This window comes from Lynx rufus, unplaced genomic scaffold (genome assembly GCF_022079265.1).
Source record: "Lynx rufus isolate CCGP_SWC_20201006 ecotype Redwood Valley unplaced genomic scaffold, mLynRuf1.p SCAF_24, whole genome shotgun sequence".
NCBI lineage: Eukaryota > Metazoa > Chordata > Mammalia > Carnivora > Felidae > Lynx > Lynx rufus.
In genome coordinates this window covers 11,335,658-11,354,754 of record NW_025814839.1, presented here as the reverse complement: position 1 = coordinate 11,354,754, position 19,097 = coordinate 11,335,658, and the positions used below count along the sequence as shown (strand labels likewise).

Sequence of the window (19,097 nt, the reverse complement as noted above, 5' to 3'; positions counted from 1 at the left end):
AAAAGTTGAATACCAATTGTATTTCCATAAATCAAAAAATAGTTGTATGATCATGGTGAGCGTATTCTTCAAATAATAATTTGGTAAAATAATCACCCTTTGATCTTTTGAACAGATTTTTTGTCCATCCAGAGTACTTCAAAAGAAATTTATCTTTGGTCTGTAGGGAAGATTGGTCTCCTTCCGTGCTCCTGGAATAGGAAAAATTGTGGAATAGAATTTAGAGGAAAGATAAGGGAAGTACCATTTATAGACCACATATAGAATGCCAGGCAGTTTGCATCTGTTAGCATATTTAATCCTGGAGGTATATACGTATTCCATTGTTCCCTTATTTTCTACTTCTAAAAAAAAAAATTAGAATGGCAGGTATGAATTCAAAATCCATTTTTTTTTTTAACAAGAAAGCAAAGCAAAAACATTCAATGCAGGACTCTAAAGATCATATTACTCCTCAGCTTCGCTGGCTTCCCACTGCTTAGGATCAAGTCCAAAATTCTTTACACTGTCACTGCTCCCGCCTCAGTTCTCTCCACCAGCCAGGCTTCTTCCCACTTGAAGGCCTTTGACCTCTGTTCCCACATCTGTCTGCAACCTCTTCTTCTCCCTTCTTTTCCAGGCTAACTCATACTCATCCCTCTGGTTTCTGCTCAGTTTACACTTCCCAGGGAATGTCTGTCCCCCCAGCTGGGCCTATGTCACTGCATCCCTAGTGCCGAACACCAGAGAAGGGCTGAATGCTCGTTTGTGCCCCGTCGCAACGAATGGGGAAGGGTTGCCCAGCGGGGCTGCCCAGCCTCATGGGGGCCAGATCTACCATTTCCCTAGGAGGGGGTTGCCTTCGCCCCAGGGGCCTGCCAAAGCCTCCCTCAAAAACGGAAAGGCCAAAAGAACCTCCTTTGAGGTTCAAGAAGGTCTTAGCTTTCTCTCTCCCCATCAAGCGGACCTACAGTCGCTCCAGGACCCTCTAGCTGAGGTGAGAACAAAACGGCCCCACGGATCCCAACAGGGTCATGACCTTCCTCCCGCCTCACAACTGCCCTCTTGTATCAGCCACGTGATGCAGAAGCTGCTCATGCGCCGGAGAAGTGTTCCTCACGGGATCTCTCTGCCCTAGCCCAGATGTTGGGGCATTTCAACCTGGCCCGCTTGAGGGCTGGCAGAATTAGGAGAGGGGTTTGCGAGGTCACTTGGGAGGCCAAGGTGGGGTTGGGTTGCATTGCGTATAGCCCAGTAGCAGGCACTGGGCTAAAATATCTCATTGAATACTCCCAATGCCTTTGTGTAGTGTTGGGATTGATATGTCCGTTTTACAGATGGAGACACTGAAGCTCGTGTGGCAAAAACCAGGGACTTGTCTAATGACAATCCTCGGATTTGAACTCCATTTTCTGTCTCCCAGACACCAAGTCTTCTTATGTCCTTGATCATCCTTCAACAGTAAAGGGAGGGATGCCCTCTCTCCTTCCCTGTTGAACCTCAGGGATTCATGTCCTGGCTGTGTGACTTTGGGCAAGTCATGTCACCGCTGAGCCTCAGTTTCATCATCTGTAAGATGACAGTATTGCCCTCTGGCCATTACTTACGAAAATTAACTTTTTTTAAGGTTATTTATTTATGTTGAGAGAGTGCACACAACAGCAAGGGAGGGGCAGAGGGAGAGAGAGAGAGGGAGGGAGGGAGAGAGAGAGAGAGAGGGAGAGAGAGAGAGAGAGAGAGAGAGAGAGAGAGAGAGAGAGACTCCCAAGCAGACACCGAGCTGTCAGCACAGAGCCCGACATGGGCTTTAACTCACAAACCTGGGGATCGTGACCTGAGCCGAAGTCAAGAGTCCAGAGCTTAACTGACTGAGCCACCTGGGTGCCCTGAGAATTAACTTTTCTAGAAAAAAATTTGGTCATGCCTACCAGATGCCAGGTACTGCACTAGGTAGGCCTGGGGTGTACCAAAGCAGAAGAGATCATGTCATTAAAAGATAGTGTACAATAGGAGATGCTAATAAATTCCAAAGCCCATCAAGAATATATACAGGAGGTTACATAATGGCAAGTGTCATGAAAAAAAATTGAGCAGGGAAAGGGAATAAGGAATGTATTGCATGGGCACAGGTTTAAGTAGAATGGTCAGGGAAGGCCTCATGAGCAGTTGGCATTTGAGCTGAGACCTGAGGAGCTGAGGGAGGAAGACCTGCCAGAGATTATTCTAGAAACCTGGGAGAGTTTGGACCCATCTCCCATTAAGAACAGATGAGATCTAAAAATGGGCCTGGCATCCCCATTGAAGCTTGCAGTTCTGTGGGCTTCCCTCATTGGAAGGTGGGAAGCTCTACTGTGGGTTTCTCACAGCTGGTCCTGGGGAAGTGGAAACAGCCTGTTACAGGTATAGGGATTCACAGTCAACAAGCCTCTTCCTTGCATCTCCAGAGAAGCAGGTGTTTCTATCAGTTGACTCAAGAAGGGTCTGCCATGCCCTTGGAAATTTCTACTTTCTGCTCCATTGAAACCAAAAAGAAGCAGGAAGACAGGATTAGGACCTGTGCTGACATTTTTCTGGAATGTCCTATCTCAGCCAGGTTCCCAAATACATGTTGAGGCTCATTCACACAAAGGCATCTGCTCAGAACCCCTAACAGATACGAGAGTGCTGGCACACGCCCGCTCCCAGGCTTGAACACTTTGCACGGAAAAGTCGAGTCTGGGAGAAAAATATCAAGCCAGGCCTTGGGCAGCTCTCCTTTTAGCAAGTATTCTGAAAAGAATCCTCAGGAGCCAGGCTGAAGGGATAGAGCCCTAGGACTGTCCAAACTGGGAGGCCACTGAGTCCAATAGACCGAGGCCCAGAGAGGTGAAGTTAGCTGCCCAAGCTCACCCAGCAAGTCCAAGAAAATCTCAGTGAACCGATGCAGTCAACGAAAATGTTTTGAGCACTATATATGCACCAGGCACTGTTCCTGACACTAGGTGTGAGGCAGCGATCAAAACAGACAACAATTCCTACCCTCTGCAGTGGACATTCTGATAGAAGGAGAGAGACAATGAAAGGATAAACTAGTCATACATGTAGTATGTTAGATAATGGAACTGTCATGGAGAAAAAACATGAGCAGAGAAACAATAAGGAATGTATTGCACGGGCTGTTTTTTTTTTTATTTTTTTCTTAATGTTTATTCATTTTTGAGAGATGGAGAGAGACAGAGCATGAGTTGGGGAGGGGCAGAGAGAAAGGGAGACACAGAATCCGAAGCAGGTTCCAGGCTCCGAGGCGTCAGCACAGAGCCCGACGTGGGGCTCGAACCCATAGGCTGTGAGACCATGACCTGAGCTGAAGTCGGATGCTCAACCGACTGAGCTACCCAAGCGCCCCTGGGCTCAGTTTTAAGTAGAATGGTCAGGGAAGGCCTCACAAGAAGTTGGCATTTAAGCAAAGACCTGAAGGGGCGCCTGGGTGGCTCAGTCGGTTAAGCGTCCGACTTCAGCCAGGTCACAATCTCGCGGTCCGTGAGTTCGAGCCCCGCGTCGGACTCTGGGCTGACAGCTCAGAGCCGGGAGCCTGTTTCAGATTCTATGTCTCCCTCTCTCTCTGACCCTCCCCCGTTCATGCTCTGTCTCTCTCTGTCTCAAAAATAAATAAACATTAAAAAAAATTAAAAAAAAAAAAAAAAAGGCCTGACGGAGGTGAGGGAGGGAGACACGCTGGTCTCTGGGGGAAGAGCGTCCCAAAAGGAGGAAAGAGAGTGGTGGCCCCAAGGCAGGAACATACCCTAGTGTGTTCCTAGGAGCAGCAAAGAGGCTTCTAGAGTGAAGTAAGCGTGAGAGAGGGTAGGAAGTCAGAGGAAGCAGGATCCAGGAAGCAGGTGTCTGAGCTTTGTAGGCCACCAGGAGGACTTTAGCTTTTACTCCGGATGAAAAACCACTGGAGAGTTTGGGGCAGAGAAATGACACGATCTGACCCAATAAAAAAGCCTAGAGCTGCTGCCCTTCATTCACTCACTCAGCCATGTCCTAGGTGCCAGGCACTCTGCTGGTGACAAGCCGGACAGCCCCAGAGTGAGCCACGGGGCACTTGCGTGTGCATTTTGTGCTGACTAGAGAGTCCAGAGCAAAGAGGAAGGAGGCTCAGCTGGTGGCCTTCCCCCCACCACTTGCCTTCCCCGCCTGGCCCTGCAGCCTGGGCAGAGGGGCCCCAGGTAGCTGCAAGGCTCCATGCTCCAGAGGCTGCTAGAACCTGCGGGTTATAAATAGCATCTCCTGCGCTGCGAATCGAGCTGCTCTGAGTGAGTCAGAAGCTTGGAGCCACAGCCCCTCAAACTGCAACATCACTCCCTAACCCCACCACCCCACCCCCGGCTCCCTCACCGGCCTCTTCGTCAAGGCCAGGCCTCTGCTTCTCACCAGGACCCCCTCTGACCCTGTCACTCCCCACTTACCCCAGGTTGTACCTCCTGGAGCACTAGGAAGCCCACTGGTTCCTTAGTTCCGAGGGGCAGGATCGCATGATGTTGAAACACCCAAGATCTGGAGCCCACCTGGATTTCAGGCCCAGCGCTCTCTTTTCTGACTGTGTGACCTTAGGCAAGTCACTTCCCCCTTGGGCGCCCCGTTTTCCTCATTCATAGTAATAATAGTATTATGATAATAATAGGATATTATGGTAGTATGATGACGCTAATCATGACAGTACTTACTTTGTGGAAGTAGCATGGGGATTCACCAAGATACCCCACCTAGAGCGCTTCGCCCAGAAGCTGGCATATAATAGCTGTTCAGTTAATGGAATGATAGTCCCTGTGCTCAACTAGATTGGAATCCAGAGAAAGGTAACGATAAGTAAGAAAATGGCAGTTTCAGTCATTCTGCGGTGTATCTACCATGTGTTTGAAGTTCGGTTCCTGACTTATGTTGCAGGATCCCTCATACTCGTAACCGAGCACATTGCACCATCTCCATCTTACGGAGGAAGGAACTGAGACTCAGAGAGAGAGCTGTGTGACTGTCCAAGCCGCACGGTGCCGATGCCAGGTGAGGCGGAATCTGGTGTCAGCAGAAAGGCATAGCCTGGTGAGGGCCGGGGCGGGGGGTGTGGTGGGTGCAGGTGGCCGGCCACGTGTTCCTAGCCCACCCCATATCTGCATACCGCTGTTGGGGGGGGAGGGGAGCAGGCAGGTGGGGGTGCAAAATATCTCTGCTTCCTCTGACATCCCTTCAGCTTTCCTGAGCTGAGAAGCTCTCTGCCACCCCACCCCCCAAAGCTTAGACTAGCTCTCCTCTGGGTGATATTGAGTGAAACTCTCTCTACTAACAGCTTCGCCAAAGATCTGTCTGTTTAATAATTTTTATATGTCATCCACATTGTTTAAAGAGGAAGGTGATAGTGGGGCACCTGGATGGCTCAGTCAGTTAAGCGTGTGGCTCTTGATTTCAGCTCAGGTCACGATCCCATGATTCGTGAGATCGAGCCCCTCTGTCGGCAGGGCTGTTAGTGCAGAGCCTCCTTGGGATTCTCTCTCTCCCTCTCTCTCTCTGCCCCTCCTTTGCTCTCTCTCTCTTTCAAAATAAGTAAATAAACTTAAAAAAAAAAAGATGAAGGGAATAGTGATAATTTGGCTTCATTGACACCCCCACTTTGATCCTACAGGATTGTGTCTGGTCACCCTCCCCCCCCCCCCCCGGCAAATCCCAGGTTCCAGAGACATCCCTGTAAGTCCCTTCTTCCTCCATGCTGAAAGCCTTGTAAAGTAGTAGAAAGGGCATGCATTTGGGAGTCAGACAAATCTGGGCTCCCTTCTGGCTCTGTCATTCCCTGCTGTGTGAGCTCAAGCAAGTCACTTTACCTCTCTGAGCCTCATTCACTTATCCATTCATTCAGCAAATGCATACCCAGCAACGTCAACCATGGACCAGGCTCTGCTGTGGCTCCTGGTGCTGGAGCCGTGGATGAGAGAGACAGAACCTCTGTCTTCATGGGGGCTTTCGTTCTGGCCGAGTAGAGGAGAGACATAAGCAAACGATTTCAGAAGTGATGTGTGAATGAAGACAATGAAACCAGGCAATGCACTCATAACTGAGGTGGGGGCGAGGGTGAGCTCTCTCTCTATCATCAGATAAGGTGGTCTGGGAAGAGGTGATGGTGATTCTTCTGAATAATGAGAAGGAGCTGGCTGGGAGACCTCAAGGCAGAGGGGAGAGGAGGCATATGGGCCTCAGGAAGGGAGTGGGTTTTGTGTCGGAGCCGGCACGGTGGGAGTGAAGTGAGCCAGGGGGACAGGGCGAGGAGATGAGGTCAGAGAGGTAGGCAGGGGCTAGATCACAGGGCGCCTAATGACGAGCATCCCAAGTTTGTGCACTTGTGCGCATTTGGTGAGATGATGCATCATCTACACAGGGCCTGGCATACAGTGGGTGCTCGATACGCAGTAACTGTTATGATTCTGAGCCTTCCTTGTCTTCCTCCACCGCCCAGGGACCCTCGTGTCCCTCCCCTGCCTCTCAACCCCCTTGACCCCACCGGCTCTCCCTGGTCCCAGGAACAGGACAAGGACACTGGCAAGCATCATAGCAGGAAGGAGAAAGTAGTCCCCACCCTCCCTCACCCCTTCCCCCTCCAAACCCTCCCACTGCAGCCCAGTGATTTTCCTGCCTCTCACAGGCGATTTTATTAAACATCTCGAAAAAATATTCTCTCACTCCCTCTCTCTTTATTTATAAAAATCAACTTAACACCCTGCTCCTTTGTTCTATTTGGAAACTGGAACAGCCTGGTTTATATTTAGCCGAAATCCTGCTCCTTTCCCCACAGACTCCAGCACAGCCCAAAGAGCTAGAGGGGCTAAGGAAGGAGAAGAGGGGAGGCTGGGGGAGGAAAGGGTGCCGCAAAGGACAGAAGGGTCCCCCAGAGGCCCGGGGCTCGGCTAAGTCCAAAGGACCCGGAAGGGTAAGATCTGAAGAGTCCTTTCCAGGATTTGGGGTGCCCCAAGTCCAGGCTTGCCCACTCTCTAGTCCCATCCAGATGTCCCCAGAAGAAGAAAGACAGGGGAGATAGAATAGAGAGAAGAGAAACCCCCAACCCCAATCTGGAACCAGGCTTGGAAAGGCAGTCAGTACAAGGCAGTCATTAGGGGTGTGAGTCCTGGTTCAAAGCCAAACTCTCCTCTGCCCCTCACTAGCTGCCTGCTCCTGGGGAAATTAACGTGTTCATTAGAGTGTGTGTGACACATACTATGTGCTTGATAAATGATAGTTATTGTTATTAATCACCGTCGGCTCAAGGAAACTGTTCACCTCCTCAAACTTCAAGGCTCCGCTCAAAAGCCGCTTCCTCCATGAAGCCTTCCCAGATTAAAACCTATCTGGTCTGCTAAGAGCAGTGGGCTAGACACTGGGGCTATGGAGAAGAATGAGCAGGAACATATGGGGCCTCCAACGTGATCAGAAATGGACAGAGAACATACCAGGTTCCAGAAGAGACTTTAGCTCCACTTGGGCAAGGCCAATTCTCCTTTGTTCTCTGCTGTATCTGTAGAGCTAAAGACAGCACCTGGCACATGGAAAGACAGCATCAAATAGTGGTTAAGAATATATCTGGGTAGGGGCGCCTGGGTGGCTCAGTCAATTAAGCATCCGGCTCTTGATTTTGACTCAGGTCATGATCTCACAGTTCATGGGTTCAAACCTCACCTAGGGCTCTGAGCTGACAGTGCAGAGCTTGCTTGGGATTCTCTCTCTCTCTCTCTCTCTCTATCTCTCTCTCTCTCTCCCTCTCTCTCTGCCCCTCCCATGCTCACCCTATCAAAATAAATAAATGAACTTAAAAAAAAAGAATATATCTGGGTAAAGAAATTGTGTTATGTCCATACAATGAAATACTATTCCTCCATAAAAAGGAATAAAGTACTTAACACATGCTATAGTGTTAATCAACCTCAAAAACGTTATGCTAAGTGAAAGAAGCCACATGTGTAAGGTCACATACTGCACAACTCCATTTATATGAAGCGTCCAGAATAGGTAAATCCATAGACAAAGAATGCAAATTGATGGCTGCCAGGAGCTGTGAGGGAGAATGGGAAGTAACTTCTTAATGGGGTGCAAGGTCTACTTTTGGGGTGATAAAAGGTGTTTTTGGAACTGGATAGAGGTGGTGGCTGTGCAATGCCACTGAATTGTTCACTTCAAAAATGGTTAATTCTGGGGCGCCTGGGTGGCTCAGTTCGTTAAGTGTCCAACTCTTGGTTTTGGCTCAGGGCTCAGATCATGATCTCATGGTTCGTGAGATCGAGCCCCTCATCGGGCTCTGCGCTGACAGCACAGAGCCTGCTTAGGATTCTCTCTCTCTTTCTCTCTCTCTCTCTCTCTCTCTCTCTCTCTCTCCCCCCCCCACCCAGCTCAGAATAAATAAATGAACTTAAAAAATAAAAATGGTTAATTGTATGTTATATGAATCTTACCCCAATTTTCTTTTTAAAAGGACATATATGGGTCCACTTCATGGTCATGTCAATGGATGTGAGAAAACATTTGATAAAATTGACACCTATTCATGATTTAAAAACAAAAACAAACTGGGGTGTCTGGGTGGCTCAGTCGGCTAAGTGTCCCACTCTTGACTTCCGCTCAGGTCATGATCTCACGGTTCATGAGATCAAGCCCTGCATCAGGCTCTGCTCTGTCAGCATGGCGCCTGCTTGGGATTCCCTCTCCCTCTCTCTCTACCTCTCCTGTGCTTGCGCTCATGCTCTCTCTCTGTAATAACAATAGTAATAACAATAACTATCATTTATCATTTATCTCTCTGTCTCTCTAAATAACCAAACATTTGAAAAATAAAAACAAAACCAAATGTGAGCGGGGTCGAAATAAAGAGGACTTCTTCAACTTGTTGAAGGGATTTTTCAAAACCCCTGCAGCTGGGGGGCCTGGCTGGCTCAGGCTGTCCAGTGTGCAATCTTGATCTCAGGGTCAAGCCCCATGAAGGGCCCCATGAAGAGATTACTTTAAAAAAAATTGTTTTTAATCTTTAAAACCTACGGCTAACATATGCTGAAAGTCTGAACGCTGTCAGCCCTAAGACTGGGAACGAGGCAAAAATATCTGCTCTCACCACTTCTCTGCAACGTTGGACTGGAGGTCCTTAGCCAGGACAAGAAGGGAAGAAAAAAATGGGGGAAAGGATGAAGTTAAATTGTGTTTATTTGCAGATGACATGATTATGCATGTAGAATATCCTAGGAATTCACAAAAGAAAGAAATCTCTTGGAACTAATCACTTTATTTAGCAAGATGAAAGGATACAGGATCAATATATAAAAAGGCATTTCTCTATACTAGCAATGAATGATTGGGAAGTGAAATGTATGAAAACATTTCTAATAGTATCAAAAAAATAAAAGATTTAGGGATGCGGTTCGTAAAACACGTGCAAGATTTGTACACCAAAAACTACAAAATCTTATGGAAAGACAGGAAAGACATAAATAAATGAAGAGATATACCATGTTCATGTATAAAATGTCCCTTCTCCCCATACTGAGGCTACAGAGTCAGTGCAATCCTAATCAAAATTTCAGCAGGTGTTTAGGGGCACCTGGGTGGCTCACCCTTGATTTCAGCTCAGGTCATGACCTCACGGTTCATTCGTGGGATTGAGTTCCGAGGCATCAGGCTCTGTGCTGACAGCAAGCAGCCCGCTTGGAATTCTCTCTCTCTCCCTCTCTCTGCCCTTCCCCTGCCTGCCCTTGCTCTCTTTCTCTCTTTCTCTCTCTCTCTCTCAGAATAAATAAATAAACATTTTTTTAAAAGAAGGGAACATACTGGGGCACCTGGGTTGCTCAGTCCATTAAGCACGCTGCACTAGGCGTGGAGCCTGCTTAAGAGTCTCCCTTTCCCTCTGCCCCTCCTCCCTCACTCTCTCTCAAAAAAACAAAACAAACAAAACAAAATAAAACAAGAACAAGAGGCACCTGGATGGCTCAGTTGGTTAAGCCTCAGACTCTTAATTTAGGTCATGATCTCATGGTTTGTGAGTTGGAGCCATACACCGGGCTCTGCACTGACCGCATGGAGCCTGCTTGGGATTCTCTCTCTCTCCTTCTCTTTCTCTGCCCCCTCCCTGTCTCTCTCTCAAAAATAAATAAATAAACTTAAAAAACAAAAAAGGGAACATACTGCATCGTTTCATTTATATGAAGTTTCAAAACAGACAAAACCATCAATAGTGACACAAAGCAGATCCGGGATTGCCTAGAACAGGGCCCAGGAGGAATGACTGCAAAGGGGCATGAGAAAATTTGCGGGAAGAAAAATGTTCTAGAACTTCATTATTGTTTTTTTATCACATGTAAATTATATCCCAATAAAATTGATTTTAATTTTTAATATTTATTTTTGAGAGAGAGGGAGACAGAATGTGAGCTAGGGGAGGGGCAGAGGGAGAGGGAGACACAGAATCCGAAGCAGGCTCCAGGCTCCGAGCTGCCAGCACAGAGCCCGATGTGGGGCTCGAACTCACAGACGGTGAGATCATGACCTGAGCCAAAGTCGGACGCTTAACAGACTGAGCCACCCAGGAGCCCCTAAAATAAGGCCACTTGGGTTGAATTCCTGGTTTTGCTACTTACTAGCTGCATAATCTTGGGCACATTGTTTCATTTTTCTGTGCCTCTATTTCCCCAACAGAGAAGTGACAACAGTAATAACAATACTTCCCTCATAGGATTTTTTTGTTTTGTTTTGTTTTTGTTGGTTGGTTTTTTGTTTCATTTCATTTGTTTTGTTAGATAAGCTCATGGGACTTTTGAAAGGATTAAATGAGCAAATGTATTACGAACTGTGGTAGCCAGCCTCTAAGAAGGCATCGGAGGATTCCTGCCCGCTCGGAGTCCCCTCCACAGCGAATAGGCTGACCTGTGTAACAAATGGGATGTTGTCAAAATGATGGTCTGTGGTTTTGGAGACTAGGTCAGAAAACGCATTGAGCCTGCTGCTCTTGGATCACTCTTTCTAGGGGAAGCCAGCCACCAAGTCATGAGGCTTTTCACGCAGCCCTGTGGAGAGGTCTGGATGGCAAGGAACAAAGGGCGCCTGCCAACAGCCAGCGCCAGCTTGCCAGCCATGGAGGTGAGCCAGCTGGACCCTTCCGATGACTGGCTAACAGCTTGACCACAACCTCAGGGGAGACTGGGAGTCAAAACCACCCCCGCTGAGCTGTTCCCGATTCTTGGCCCACGGAAACTGTGCAAGGTAGTAAGTGTTTATAAGGCTTTTAAAGCCACTGAGTTTTGGGGGGAATTTTTACGCACCGATGAACAACGGATATAAGCAGTAATGATAAGAGCTGACGTTTTTGAGCATTTATCCACATGACCTAGTACAACCACTAGCAGGTGAGAAACAGAATAGCTTCCATTTGTCTGTCCAGAACCACTCTCCATCCTTTCCCAGCCTGCTCTGTGCCCACGGAGACTGACCTGTTCAGAGTCAACAGACTCCTATATCTTTTGGCCAGTGGGGAGCCCCGAGGAAGAGATGGAAGGGAGAGGGAAGAGCGAGGTCAGGCTATTTCTTCCTTTGCTCCCTCCCTGCAGGGCACCTCAGGCTGGCTCTGTCCCTCAGCAGAAGGTCACAGCTTCTCCCTCAAGGTGGTTCACTCCATACGAGTCCTTCTGAGCCCTGGAAGGCTCCCTTGACTGAGTCCTTCCGAGCCCTGGAAGGCTCCCTTGACCGCCAGGCCTAGGGAGGTAAGAGCTCTCACACTGCAACTGGCCCAGGAACGAACTACCCCTTTGCGATTCCCTGACACCCCGCTGACATCTAAATAGTCCCTTTATTCAGCCTTCCTCAAATTATCCAATTTGAGTATGCCATCTGTTTCCTTCTAGGACTGACTGGCCACCCTAATTAAAATCCCCCTACTTTACACAGGAAGTAGAAATCCAAAGAGGACCAAGGAGATAACTCAGAAACAAATGGAAAGGCAACAGAGGCCACCCAAGAGGGGCACTCTGAAGGCAAAGGGCACTGATACATACTTGCTGACTGACTGACTGACTGACTGACTGAATGAGTGAATGAATGACTCGGTAGGCACCAGGAAGGACTCACTTGCCCTACTTCCTGGAAGGCTATGGATACTAAAACAGGATGTCAGCAACTGAACTACTTCAGCCAGACAACTGATAACCAGCTCCCCAGCCCAGCCCAGAGCTGGCTTCAGGAAGTCCTGCGTTGGAAGGATTAACACACAGCCTGGGACACCAAGGAAGCAGCCCCCCACCTCAGTGAGACTCAAGAGTTATTTTTGAAAAGCAAGCAAGGCCTGCGGGCGGCCCTGGCAGAGCGCAGAGCTGGAAGAGAGAGCCAGAAGCAGAGAGAACAGATACAGCAGAGCCCACGCCCCGTCCCTGTGACGTCAGCCCCACGCACTGTGACATAACACCGTGGGGGGGGGGGGAGGGGGGGTCTTGCATCCCCCCCTTGGGAATTTTTTATTAATTGCGGCAAGATATGCATCCTATAAAATTTACCCTCGGGAATTTCTGAGCCCCTCCCACCCAGGCTGACTGACATCGGGGAATGAATTCCAGCAGGAACAGGGAGTCAGATCACCAGCCAAAAAAATTTGTGTCCAAATGGTGTGTGAGATTTTGCTCAAGTCTGGAAAAATCCTCAAACCGAAGAGAGGGTCACTGCTATACGGCAAAGTCAGGGGCCAAGGATTAGGAAGGGGTTGGCATCCTTCACCTGGAAAAAAGAGTGGGAAGGCAGGAATGGCTGTGGGGCAGGGGAGGAGAGGAGCAGAGAGCAGGTGTTGAGGCTGGAGTCTGAGCTGAGAGCTGCAGGGGGCAGAGAGGGAGCAGCCGGAACAGTAGCTAATGAACCCTGTAGATGACAGGAGAGGTGTTTGCAACTGGGGGTGGGAGGTCAGAGGCAGCCAGAGGGAGCCATCAAGGCCCCAAAATAACTCTCGCTTCTGCCAGGAGGCTCTGGAACTAATCAAGGTAGGGATAATCCAAAAATCCATCAGAGAGAGGTTGCTGAGAGGGCTTGCGTCTCTAAGCAGGGATTGGAGAGGAGGGAAATTAACAAAAGATGTGGTTTGCAGTGAAGAGCTGTCATCCTAGAAGATGGTGCCAACATGAAGGCAAGGTCTTTCTAGGGTTCCCCTCTCACTCAACAGTAGTTGAGTGCCTACTGTGTGCCCAGGGCTATAGCATACAGCTAAAAATGTGAGCTCTGCAGTCAGCCTGCCTGGGTTTGAATCGATCCCTGCTCTGTTTCTTGCTGGCTGTGGGATCTTGAGCAAGTCACTTTTTCTCTGCTCTGAGCCTGTTTCCTTACCTGGAAAATAGGGATAAAATTCATCCTTGCCCCATAGGATAGGTGAGAATAAGAGGTCAATGCATGAGAACTTTTTTTTCTAAATGTTTATTTTTGAGAGAGAGAGAGCATGCACAAGAGTGGGGGAGGGGTGGGGGAGGGGCAGAAAGAGAGGGAGACCGAAGACCCAAAGAGGGCTCTGAGCTGTCAGCACAGAGCCCGAGGCAGGGCCCAAACTCACGAGCCATGAGATCATGACCTGAGCCGAAGTCGGACGCTTAACTGACATAGGGACCCAGGCGCCCTTCAGTGCATGAGATCTTTTAATAGGAATCCTCCCAGCAACCTTGGGGAGCGGGGTGGTAGGCTCCCATCTCCTCACCTTACAAAGGGGTAAACTGAGGCTCAGAGAGCCCAAAGCTACATGGTTAATAAGTGTCAGGAGCCTGATTTAGGTCAGTCTACACCAGAAACCTGTGCGTTCACTAGGCCCAGCTGCCCTGGCCCCGCCTAGTTGGCAGCTTGGAGGACAGTAGTCTACAGGCAGGGCCCAGCCCCTCACCCACCACCTCTCTTCCAGGCCCCGTGTAGGGAAGCAGATCCAGCGTGGACATTGGAAACAGCCTCTGGGTAAGACATGTGGGGTCCAGTAGGGAGAATGTTGCCTTCAACTCACTGTATGACCTTGGCTGAGTCCTTTCCCCTCTCTGGACCTCTGATTCCCCAGTTGCAAGACAAAGGGGTGGTAATAGGTGATTGTAGTCCTGGCGAGTCTAGGTTCTGTCTCGCTGTTCTCTCCCAGAGCCTGGTGCAAGAGGCAGTGAGGACGGGGCTGAGAAAGAGACCTGGGCAGCTACAAGGCAGTCTTCCCTGCATGTTCCCTTTGCTTCCTCTGGGGAGTGGGTCTAGGCAGAGGGAACAGCAAATGCAAAAGTCGGAAAATGAGAGCAGGCATGGCATGTCTGGGGAGCTGCAAGCAGGATAATCTAGGAGCCTGGTTTATTCGTCCATACGATTATTCAACCATTGTTTATTACTTTGAGCCAGACATTGTTTTAGGCACTGGGGACACAGCAGAGATCAACATAGATGAAACCACATCTTTTGGGAGCTCACATTGTAATTGGGGGAAATGGAAAAACCAAGTAAACACCACTAACCAGGATAGTTTCAGGATGGGACCAGTGCTCTATGAATAATAGCAAATATGTATAAAGCATCTACTAGGGGCCAAGCATGGTTAGCAGATGTTAAATAATGTTATTTTTACTATGATCCTACGAGGTACACACTATTGTCATCATCCCGATTTTACAGCTGAGGAAACTGGCACCTAACTTGCCCAATGCCACACAGCCAGGAAGCAACAGAACTAAGATTCAAACCCAGGCCATCTGGCTCCATTGTGCTGGCTGGTGGGGAGAGCATTAAGTAGGGCAATTCATTCAGAGAAAAGCACTCTACGGAGGTAAAATTTGAGCCAAGACACATAATAAGACACCGGCCATGGGAAGCCCAGGAGACAGAAGGTTCCAGATGGAGCACTGAGTGCACTGAGTACAAAGAGTACTTTGTACTCAGTGCAAAGGCCCTGAGGCAGCTAGGAGCTTAACAGGTTGGAGGAAGAGCAAGGAGGCCAGTTTCAGCTGGAGCAGAGGACAGAAGAGGTCAGAGGGGTACAGTGCAGACACATGGAGGGAGAGGGGAGGCACAGGGGTTGCTCCCAGGATCTTCTCAGCTGGGATGCTGAGAAGCATGGTCTAAAGTGGCACCGACAGGCATGACACCCTCCTCTCCCTGCTTCAGACCAATTTGGTCCAGGCAGAGCTGAGCTTCCCCCAGGGTCTATTGCTGGGAAAGAGCCCCAGCTGGGCTGCCTGCCTGCCTGCTGTTTATCTGCTGTCGCACCTCCCCTAGGCAGCCACCTCCATGACTGATGGAGACCGGAAGGACTCCCCCCACCATTCCTCACTCTCATTCCTAAATCCACATCCTCCCTGGCCTTGGCCTTCCCGCAGACACACGAATGAGGGCCTCTTGTTCCCCAGCAGAGGCCAGACTGCCTCGCTCCTGCCCTCAGGGATCACCTAGGCCTGAGTCTAGTCCAAGCCAAGCAAGAGGGTGGAGTGTTCCTCAGCCTGGCCTAGTCCTATAGGCCGGAGTTAGAATCCAAATTCCACCTCATGTGCTCTTGGTCAAGTAGCTTCACCTCTGGAAGCCTCAGTGGCTACATCCAAAAACTGGGAATAATGCCCCATAGGGTCACTTTGAGAATTAAATATAATGGGCCTGAGAGGGAGCTTCTGAGGGCTGGAAATGTTCTGTATAGCTCTACCTAGGAGGTAGTGTGTATAACAGTTAATGAAGTGTGCCCTGTAGGTTTGGCCATTTTATACTATGACCATTATAGCTCAGTTTTTTAAAAAGGGCTAAGTGCCTGGCCCACGATTAGCACCACGTAAATGTCACCTAGTATTAGTGTCAGGTGTTCTGTAACTATTCCTTGAATGAAAACTTTAGTGTCCTTCCCTATTTCATTTATCACGTATGTGATTCCCAGTGCTCTCGGTGACTGGATGCTAGGGGAGCCCAAACTTAACACATCCAGGACTGAGCTCTTCCCTTCACTTGAGTCTTGCTCTTCCCCAAGGCTTCCCCATCCGCCCAGATCAGAAATGTGGATGTCACTCGGCCCGCCTGTTCTTCTGCCCTCCTTCCCCAAGCCCTCACAGCCAGCCCACCACCAAAACTCTCTCCAAAGAGAGACCCCAACAATTCCTTCCCCTCACTGAAAGGGCATGCTGACCGGCAGTCACGAGATAGAGCTTAACCACATGCAAAAGAATGAAGCTGGACCCCTGTCTCACTCCATGGACAAAAATGAACTCATTGGATCAATGTCCTAAATGTTAGGAGCTAACACTACAAAACAATTAGAAGGAAAGATAAGGGTAAATATTCATGACCTCAGACTTGGCAGTGGATTCTTAGATTTGACACCAAAAGCACAAGCAATAAAAGAAAAATAGATAAGTGGGATTTTATGAAAAGTAAAAAACCTGTGTGCAAAGGACATTATCAAGAAAGTTAAAGGGGGCACCTGGCTGGCTGTATCAGTACAGCATGTGACTCTCCATCTAGGGGTGTGAGTTCAAGCCCCACATTGGACATGGAGCTTACTTAAAATAAAAAAACTTTTAAGTGAAAAGATGGGGGCGCCTGGGTGGCTCAATCAGTTAAGCGTCTGACTTCGGCTCAGGTCACGATCTCCCGGTTCATGAGTTCAAGCCCTGTGTCGGGCTCTATGCTCACAGCTCAGAGCCTGGAGCCTGCTTCAGATTCTGTGTCTCCCTCTCTCTCTGCTCCTCCCCCACTCATGCTCGCACACACTCTCTCTCTCTCTCTCTCTCTCTCAAAAATAAACATTTTACAAAAATAAAAAATAAAAATAAATAAAAAGTGAAAAGACAGCCTACAGAAGGGGAAGAAATGTGCACAAAACATTTCTGATACTAAACCCCTGATAAGGGTTTAGGTTCCCGAATATATAAAAAACTCTTAACAACTCAACAACAAAAAGACAAATGACCCAACTAAACAATAGACAAAGAAGAGATACAACAGGCCAAAAAGCACATGAAAAGATGTTCAACACCCCTGGTAATTAAGCAAAGGCAAATCAAAACCATAATGAGATACTGCCTCACATCTACTAGGATGGCTTCATTTTTTAAAAATTTAATGTTTATTTATTTTTTGAGAGAGAGAGAGAGAGAGAGGGAGGAGAAGAGGCAGTGAGAGAGAAGAAGACACAGAATCCAAGGCAGGCTCCAGGCTCTGAGCTGTCAGCACAGAGCCCGACGCAGGGCTCGAACTTGTGAACCATGAGATCATGACCTAAGCCGAAGTCGGACACTTAACCAACTAAGCCACCCAGGTGCCCCATATTAGGTTGGCTTTAATAAAAATAAAAATAAACAGTAAACAGTAGGTGTCAGCAAGGATGTAGAGAAATAGGAACCCTCATACATACTGGTGGGAATGTAAAATGTTCAGCCACTGCAGAAAACAGCTTGGTGGTTCCTCGAAAAGTTAAACATAGAGTCACCATATGACCCAACAATTCCATTGCTAGGTATATACCCAAAAGAATGAAAAACAGGCAGTTGGGGTACCTGGTGGCTCAGTCAGTTAAGCATCTGACTCTTGATTTGGGCTCAGGTCATGATCTCACGGTTCATGAGATCGAGCACCTTGTCGGGCTCTGTACTGACAGCGTGGAGCCTACTGGGGCTTCTCTCTTTCTCTTCCCCTCTCTCTCCCCCTCCCCCATGCTCTCTCTGTGTCTCAAAATAAATAAATAAACTTAAAAAAGCAAACAAACAAACAAGGGGCGCCTGGGTGGCTCAGTCGGTTGAGCATCCAACTTTGGCTCAGGTCAATCTCACGGTTCGTGAGTTCGAGCCCCGCATCAGGTTCGCTGCTGTCAATTCAGACCCTGCTTCAGATCCTCTGTCCCCCCCCCCCCGCCCCGCCCCTTCCCCGCTCATGCTCTCTCTCTCTCAAAAATAAATAAACATTTAAAAAGAACCTTAAAATATTTTTAAAAAATAAATTAAAAAAAAAAAACCCAGAGACTCAAACAGATAATTATTTACTGATGTTCATAGCAACATTATTCACAATATGGTAGAAACAACCCAAATGCCTTTCAACAGATGAATGAACAAGTGATGGTCTATCCATACGATGGAATATTATTCAGCCATAAAAAGGAATGAAGCACCCACGCATGCAATTTGGATGAACCTTGAAGACATTACGCTAAGTGAAAGAAGCTAGACACAAAAAGTCACATTTATAGGATTCCTTTTATATGAAATACCCAGAACAGGCAAATCCACAGGGACAGAAAGCAGGTTCCCAGAAACTGGGGAGGGAGGCAGGGAGTAATGGCATAATGAGTATGGAGTGTTCTTATGAGGTGATTAAAAAGTTGAAATTAAGGAGGAGAGTTAAGCGTCAGACTCTTAACTTCGCCTTAGTGGTTAATGAGTTTGAGCCCCACATCAGGCTTTGCACTGACAATGCGGATCCTCTGTCTCCCTCTCTCTCTGCCCTGCCCCCACTTGTTTTCTCTCTCTCTCTCTCAGAAATAAATAAGCTTTTTTTTAGAAGTTGAAATTAAGGAGAGATGTTGGTTGCAAAACATCGTGAATGCATCAAATGCCACTAAATTGTGCAGGAGGAGGAGGAGGAGGAGAGGAAGAAGTGTTGTTTCCCCTCCCCTCGAATCAGGCTAGTCTTGGGGCTGTTTTTCACCATTAGGATGCAGCAAAAGTAATGTTCTGAGACTTTGAGCCCAGGCCTTAAAAATCATGGCGGCGTCTTCTTGGAAGCCACCTGCTACTCTGTGAGAAGCCCGAGCCCCATGGAGAGGCCCACATGGAGGTGAACTGAGGCCCCGCAGCCAACAGTATGCCCAGCCAGCAGCCAACGCCGACCGCCAGCCATGTGGATGAGGCCATTTTGGAGCCCTTGGGGCACCCCTGTGCCCCCAGCCAACACCACATGAGACAGAACTGCCCTGTCACCCCCACAGAATCATTTAAAAAGTTGTTGTTTTAAGCCACAGAGTTTTGGGGTGATTTAGTACACAACAACACATAACCGATTCCACTTCTGCAAACATCACGAGGCCACCCATTGCTCTCCACCCCCACCCCCACCCCCAGCACCCCTAGGCCAAATCTCTCTTCTCCCTCCAGGCAGCCACCTCCTCACTG

General features: G+C 48.4%; 1 long non-coding RNA gene across 1 annotated transcript; it reads right to left on the bottom strand.

The window, feature by feature from the left end:
- Window positions 1-7,534, bottom strand: LOC124518444 (uncharacterized). Its single transcript, XR_006963670.1, has 2 exons — window positions 7,449-7,534; window positions 1-191 (listed from the first exon to the last, which is right to left on the bottom strand). It is a non-coding gene; the product is annotated as an uncharacterized LOC124518444 (long non-coding RNA).
- Between the last annotated feature and the right edge of the window lie 11,563 nt (window positions 7,535-19,097).